The sequence below is a fragment of the Gymnodraco acuticeps genome, unplaced genomic scaffold (assembly GCF_902827175.1).
Source record: "Gymnodraco acuticeps unplaced genomic scaffold, fGymAcu1.1, whole genome shotgun sequence".
Lineage (NCBI taxonomy): Eukaryota > Metazoa > Chordata > Actinopteri > Perciformes > Bathydraconidae > Gymnodraco > Gymnodraco acuticeps.
This window is the reverse complement of record NW_022990068.1, coordinates 548,498-555,995: the sequence shown is the minus strand read 5'-3', so window position 1 is coordinate 555,995 and position 7,498 is coordinate 548,498. Positions and strand designations below refer to the sequence as shown.

Sequence of the window (7,498 nt, the reverse complement as noted above, 5' to 3'; positions counted from 1 at the left end):
CTCCGATTGGTCGGGACCAGTCGGGACGTTGTGAATCGCGCTAAGCTCCGTGGAGGTGTGATTTCCTTGTTTAGCGATACACAGCGAAACACAGCGAAACTCACCCTGAGCACACACAAAGTCACAGCCGAAGTAAAAACAATAAGTGTGGCTTGATATTGAGTAAGAAAAAGTTTGATAAACGCTGTGAGAATGGGTCTGCAGAGAGAATGGGTCTGCAGAGAGAATTTCGCCGCCATCCCAACTGTCTGTTATCAGCCTGCAGCCAGATAGGAGAAATCAACAGAGCTGCCTGCACTGAGTGTGTCAGGAAGTCCGTGGATTGGTCAATTTGGACCAATCAGCGGGGGCTTAACGTAACGGCTCCACGGATTGGTCCATTTCGTTCCGGGTACGACATGACATCAGATGTCCCCGGAAGAATCAAATGGATGATGACGTTTCACCAACGAGGCGTTTTGGGGAGGTATTTTCTGTATTAGAGTTTACTCGCTACATGGTGTACTTTGAGGGGTTTGACTCTGCACACCGTTTACATGCATAAAAGCCTTCATAACACGCAAGGGGACGGGTAATAACCGGAAAAGCATGACCGGTGACCTTTAAGTTAAAGTTAAAGCCTTTTATTGTCATTATACACAGAGTATAACGAGATTCAGAGTGCAACTCTGTCCCGGTGTGCAAAAAAAAGACCCTCTCCATTGAGGTGAAGGGGGGCGGGTTCTGGACGGTGCTTTCTGAAGTCTGATGATTTCTTTTGTTTTGCTTGTGTTCAGATGTAGGTTCTTAGCTGAACACCACGCAGACAGCTTCAGGATCTCGTCTCTGTATGCCGACTCGTCGTCGATGGAGGGGAAACCTAGGCTTGACAGTTTTTCCACTAGTATGTCAGGTATGATGGTGTTAAAAGCTGAGCTAAAATCGACAAACAGCATCCTTATATAGTTGCCTGGGCCTTCTAGGTGGCTCACAGCTGTGTGAAGGACCATGGCGATGGCATGATCCGTGGATCTGTTGGCTCTATAGGCAAACTGATGTGGGTCGAGGGAGGGTGGGAGGTTGGCTTTGATGTAGTCGGCTATCAGTCTTTCGAAACATTTCATCACCGCCGATGTTAGGGCTATGGGCCTGTAGTCGTTGAGCTCTCTGACTGGTGTCTTTTTGGGGACAGGAATGATGGTAGCCGTTTTCAGACAGGATGGAATGCAAGCTTGTGACAGGGACAGGTTGAATATCCTGGTCAGGACCCCTGAAAGCTGGTCAGCACAAGCTTTGAGTACTTTGCCGAGTACTCCATCGGGTCCTGCGGCTTTTCCAGGATTCACAGACCTCAGCGTCACCTGATGTTCTTTGAGAGTGGGAGGTGGTATGGAGCTGGTAGTTTGCAGGGACAGGGGCAGAGTAGAAAAGTGGGGGGGTCTGCTAGCCTCAAAGCGAGCAAAGAAGTGGTTTAGTTCCTCTGCAAGGTGGGCGTCTGCTCTACTAGTGCCAAATGTTTTGCCCTTATAGATGGTTAGCTGTTGAAGGCCCTGCCAAACGCAGCGTGTGTTTTTATGAGCGAGATTCTCCTCCACTTTTTCCTTGTAGTTCTCCTTTGCAGCCTTGATGCTTCTCCTCAGATTCGCCCTTGCCAAGCCGTCCTGAAAGCTGTGTCACGGGAACTCATGAGAGAACGCACCGCTCTTGTCATCCATGGTTTTTGGTTTGGGTAGACCCGTAAGCATGTTTCCACAGTTACAGTGTCTGTGCAGAACTTGATGTAGGATAAGACAGGCTCTGTGTGTTCCTCCAAGTCTGTCTGTTCTAATATGTCCCATGCTGTGTGTTCGAAGCAGTCTTGCAATTGTGAGAGTGCCCCCTCGGGCCAGGTTCTGATATATTTGACCACTGGCTTTGTGTCACTTCTGAGGGGGGTGTACGCTGGGATGAGAAGCAGTGAGAGGTGGTCAGATAGACCTAAATGGGGAAGTGGTGCCGCTCTGTAGGCATGCTTCAGGTTAGAATACACCCGGTCCAGTGTATTCTTTCCTCTGGTGGTACATCGTACATATTATATAGCTGCGCCGCCGCTATTTGTATATAGGGTAAACACTGAAACCAATTAAAATAAACAAAAAACATTGAATTAGAAGGTGTCCAAACGTTTGACTGGTACTGTACTGTATATAGAAAACACACACAATTTAATATTTAGCAGGTTCCCTCATCTATAATCATTTATGCAAGCGCAACTTTGAACATGTACAGCAGTAAAATGCAACATACAAAATAATCAAGAAACAACATAAATTAAACACTGACAGGGAACATTTTACTGCACCATCATTACTTTTACATAAGAAGGTGCCGTAAAATGTTCTTTTAATACTTGCATACTTTTACTTAAATAAGGTTTGAATGCAGGATTTAATTTGTAACAGAGTATTTTAATTCTATACTGTAGGTGTAGTGTATCTGTGAACGATCTCAAATACAATTCATTGTTTACATTGCGGCTAGTGCCATGCCAGAAGAAAAAACCCTTTTTCATTTTCAAAGGGGCTGGGCTACATGAGGTGAATTGAGCCAACACAAATACACAATAGGTGGGACTAAGAAAGATAATGTAAAAATATAAAAACAAAGGCATTAATTAGGGCTGCAAAATGTCTCCAATTGTAATGGTGATTAGATTTTTAACAGTTTGTTCTGACTGTGTGTTTCCTGTTTCCTGCAGACGTCCAGCAGCTGGTGGTGGTTAAAGAAGAGCTTCTCCCTGACCAGCAGGAATGGAGCCCCAGTCTGGACCAGGAGGACCCAGAGCCCCCCCAACACATTAAGCAGGAACAGGAGGGAGAGCAGCTTCAGGAGCTGGAGGAGGCTGATATCACTAATTCCACTTTCACTCCTGACCCTGTGAAGAGTGAAGATGATAAAGAGAAACCTCAGTCCTCACAGCCTCATCAAAGACAAACTGAACACATGGAAACAGAAGCTGATGGAGATGACTTTCGTGGACCAGAACCAGCCAGGAACTCAGATCCAGAGAGCAGTTTACAACCAAAGACTATGGAGGACACTGAAGACTCTTCTGAACCGGACGCTGGAGACTCTTCTGAACCTGACGCTGGAGACTCTTCTGAACCTGACGCTGGAGACTCTTCTGAACCTGACACTGGAGACTCTTCTGAACCTGACACTGAAGACAGTGCTGATTGGAAAGAGACCATAGAACCAGCATCAGGCTCAATCTCACTGAAAAATAGACATGAATCTGGCAGTGATCCACAACATAGTGATGAACATAAACCATTCAGCTGCTCAGTCTGTAAAAAAGCTTTTTCAGAGAGTGGAAGTTTAAAGAAACACATGAGAGTCCACACAGGAGAGAAACCACACAGCTGCTCAGTCTGTAAAAAACCTTTTTCAGAGAGTGGAAGTTTAAAGAAACACATGAGAGTCCACACAGGAGAGAAACCACACAGCTGCTCAGTCTGTAAAAAACCTTTTTCAGAGAGTGGAAGTTTAAAGAAACACATGAGAGTCCACACAGGAGAGAAACCACACAGCTGCTCAGTCTGTAAAAAACCTTTTTCACAGAGTGGAAATTTAAAGACACACATGAGAGTCCACACAGGAGAGAAAGCATTCAGCTGCTCAGTCTGTAAGAAAGCTTATTCACAGAGTGGAAGTTTAAAGACACACATGAGAGTCCACACAGGAGAGCAAGCACACAGCTGCTCAGTCTGTAAGAAAGCTTTTTCACGGAGTATAGATTTAAAAGAACACATGAGAGTCCACACAGGAGAGAAACCATTCAGCTGCTCAGTCTGTAAGAATGCTTTTTCACGGAGTAGAAGTTTAAAGACACACATGAGAGTCCACACAGGAGAGAAACCATTCAGCTGCTCAGTCTGTAAGAAAGCTTTTTCACGGAGTAGAAGTTTAAAGACACACATGAGAGTCCACACAGCAGAGAAAGCAAAAAGCTGCTCAGTCTGTAAGAAAGCTTTTTCACAGAGTATAGATTTAAAGGAACACATGAGAGTCCACACAGCAGAGAAAGCACACAGCTGCTCAGTCTGTAAGAAAGCTTTTTCACGGAGTGATCATTTAAAGAGACACATGAGAGTACACACAAGAGAGGAAAAATAGAGCTGCACAGTTTGTGACAAAATATTTAAATGGTTTAATCGTTTCAAAAGACACAAGTGTGTTGGTCGTCAGCTGCTTCTGTAACTGTAAGGGAATACATTTGTCTATTTTGTATCCTGATGACCTAATGCCATTACATGTAATACGTTACTCCCTAAGCCTGATTTCACCCACCTGCAACCGATTCACTAATAATCAGAAATGTTCATTTCTTTGACCCCTTGACTCGACTATTTCTTGTTTAATAATCGTTACATCTCCACGGGACCAAGTTCCCGTGTCCTGCCTTTCACCTGCTGATCACCCACTGCTCATTTAAGGTGGACTCACCTTCCCTCCTCCTGCTCTTTTCTCTTCTCCCCCTTTTTCTCACATTACGCACAGTAAGTAGAAAGTAGTGGTTGATGCCAATACGTCTCAGTTTATGCTGCTTTATACTTCTACTTTACTACATTTCAGAAGACAGTATTGTACTTTTTAATCCACTGCATTCATTTCACAGCTTTTAGTTACTAGGTAGATATAGATTATTAGATCATTCAAAAATATAAATCAATTATTAAATACACCTTGACAGTTATTTATAGGATAAGATATCCAGCAGCAGGACATAAGGTTATTCAAATTAGCTCTACATTTACTAACTGTGATAACACACACATACTTTTGGTACTTTAAGTATATTTTGATACCAATGCTTTTGTACTTTTACCCTGTAGTATTTGTACTTTTGCTTTAGTAGAATATCTGAATACTTCTTACACCACTGCTACCATAAGTGTGGAGCCATGTGCTACAAAAGCCTGAATTTAAAACAAATACTTTACAGCTGAACACTGTTTTCAAATGTAGAGCAGGTTGTAAGCGAGGCTCCGTTTGTAAATTCCTCCCCTTCAGATCCACGCTGAGGAGGATGGGTGTAACCAACATGTGGGTAAAGTACAAGAGCTGATAGGCCACATTCACTGCTCACACACACATGCTGTTCAGATCACAGCTCACATAGTTTCAGCTCTCAGGAAGTGAAACTCAGACACTCGCTGCCACTGAGAGGTGAAATGGCGCAGAAAGGAGTTCAGCTGGAGCGGGAAACCTTCTCTTGTTCCATCTGTCTGGATCTACTGAAGGATCCGGAGACGACTCCCTGTTGACACAGCTACTGCATGAAGTGTATTAAAGGCTTCTGGGACAGAGAGGATGAGCAGAAGATCCACAGCTGACTCAGTGTAGGCAGAGCTTCACACCGAGGCCTGTCCCGCTGGAAAACACCATGCTAGCAGCTTTAGTGGAGGAGCTGAAGAAGACTGGACTCCAAGTTGCTCCTGCTGATCACTGCTATGCTGGAGCTGAAGAGGAGAGACGCTGAGCTGAAGCTGCTGTCTCACACAGAGGATCACAACCAGTTTCTGCATAGCTCCCTCACTGTCAGCCCTCAGTGAACCTACACACTCCTCCAGCATCAACATCCGTCCTCTGAGCTACTTTGAGGACATGACGGCGGCCCTGTCAGCAGTCAGAGACAAACTACAGGACGTCCTGAGAGAGGAATGGACAAACGTCTTATCGACTGAAATGGATGTTTTACTGTCAGCAGCAGAGCCCACCACCAGAGCTGGGTTCTTCAATTATTCACAGGAGATCACTCTGGATCCAAACACAGCAAACACACGGCTGGTATTATCTGAGGGGAGCAGAAAAGCAACATGCATGAAACCACAAAAGTCTTATTCTAGTCACCCAGACAGATTCACTTTATATCCTCAGGTCCTGAGTAGAGAGAGTCTGACTGGACGTTGTTACTGGGAGGTGGAGTGGAGAGGGGCAGAAGTTGAAGTAGCAGTCGCATACAAGAATATCAGCAGAGTAGGGGGTGGGAATGAATGTGGATTTGGAACCAATGACAAATGTTGGGCGTTATATTGTGACAAAAACAGTTATTCATTTCTTTACAACAGTATCAAAACTCCCGTCTCAGGTCCTCTGTCCTCCAGAGTAGGAGTGTACCTGGATCACAGAGCAGGTATTCTGTCCTTCTACAGCATCTCTGAAACCATGACTCTCCTCCACAGAGTCCACACCACATTCACTCAGCCGCTACATGCTAGAGTTGGGCTTTATTATCCTAATGGAACCACAGCTGAGTTGTGTAAACTGAAATAGCCTGAAGTCATTTGAGAAACTCTTCTACTTCTTAAACTCATTGCATGTTCATCATTGTTGCTGAGAGTGCCACATTTACAGTAACAAATAAAATGTTGGGATTTTTCTTGTTAATAAGAGCTAAGAGAACACAAGTGATAATCTCATTCTTTGTTTGTAATCTTAAAATGAATAATTTTCATTTCATTTCAAATCTTTATTTATACAGATAAATCCCATTAAGATCATTGATCTCTTTTTCAAGGGAGACCTGCTCAAGTAGTTCCACATGAAACATAAAACATAAATAGAACAACAAAAGGACATCATACAGCATCATTTACATAATTATCCACATAAACAGGTACCAATAGTTTCTGATTGAGTAGCATCCAACCGAGCTTTAAAAACATTTAGTGGCACCAGATTGTTCAATTTCCATTTCAATTGCAGACTATTCCAAGACAGAGGAGCTGCGCATCTAAAAGCTGTCTTCCCTAAGACAGTCCTAGCAGTTGGCACATTTAATAAAATCACAGCATTCGAACTCAGGCAGTAGCCACTTACAATTTTCCGTGAGATCAGGGAGCAGATATAAGATGGAAGTTTCCCTAACATGGCTTTGTATATAAAAATGTACCAGTGACTGAGCCTCCGTACAGTTAGTGAAAGCAAACCAGCTCTTGCATACAGGGTACAGTGATGGGTTAATGCTTTACAGTTTGTCACAAATCTTAGTGCACTGTGATACGCAGCATCTAACTTGATCAGGCAATGGGCAGGTGCATTCATATACATCAAATCACCATAGTCCAGCACAGGTAAAAAGGTCACAGTGACTAGCCTTTTCCTGGCTTCAAGCGAGAAACAGGACTTGTTCCTGTAGAAGAAACCTAGCCTAACCCTCAGCTTTTTAAGCAGGTTATTGACATGAAGTTTAAAAGTGAGACAATCATCAAGCGAGATACCAAGGTATTTGTAACAGGTAACCACTTCAAGTTTTATTCCTTGCGTAGTTACAATATCTAAAACAGGCTCTGGTGTCTTTTTAGCTTTAGAAAAGAGCATTACCTTGGTTTTCTCAACATTTAAAAGAAGCTTTAGTTCAGAGAGCTGAGTCTGAATAATGTTAAAAACAGCCTGTAATTTAACACCAGCCTCCTTAATGGAGGGACCTGCACAGTACATAACGGTATCATCCGCATACAAATGTAAAGTAGCTTCA

General features: G+C 43.6%; 1 pseudogene; it reads left to right on the top strand.

The window, feature by feature from the left end:
* Nucleotides 1-3,967: 3,967 nt before the first annotated feature.
* LOC117546037 lies at nt 3,968-6,349 on the top strand (annotated as a pseudogene).
* The last annotated feature ends 1,149 nt before the right edge of the window (nt 6,350-7,498 follow it).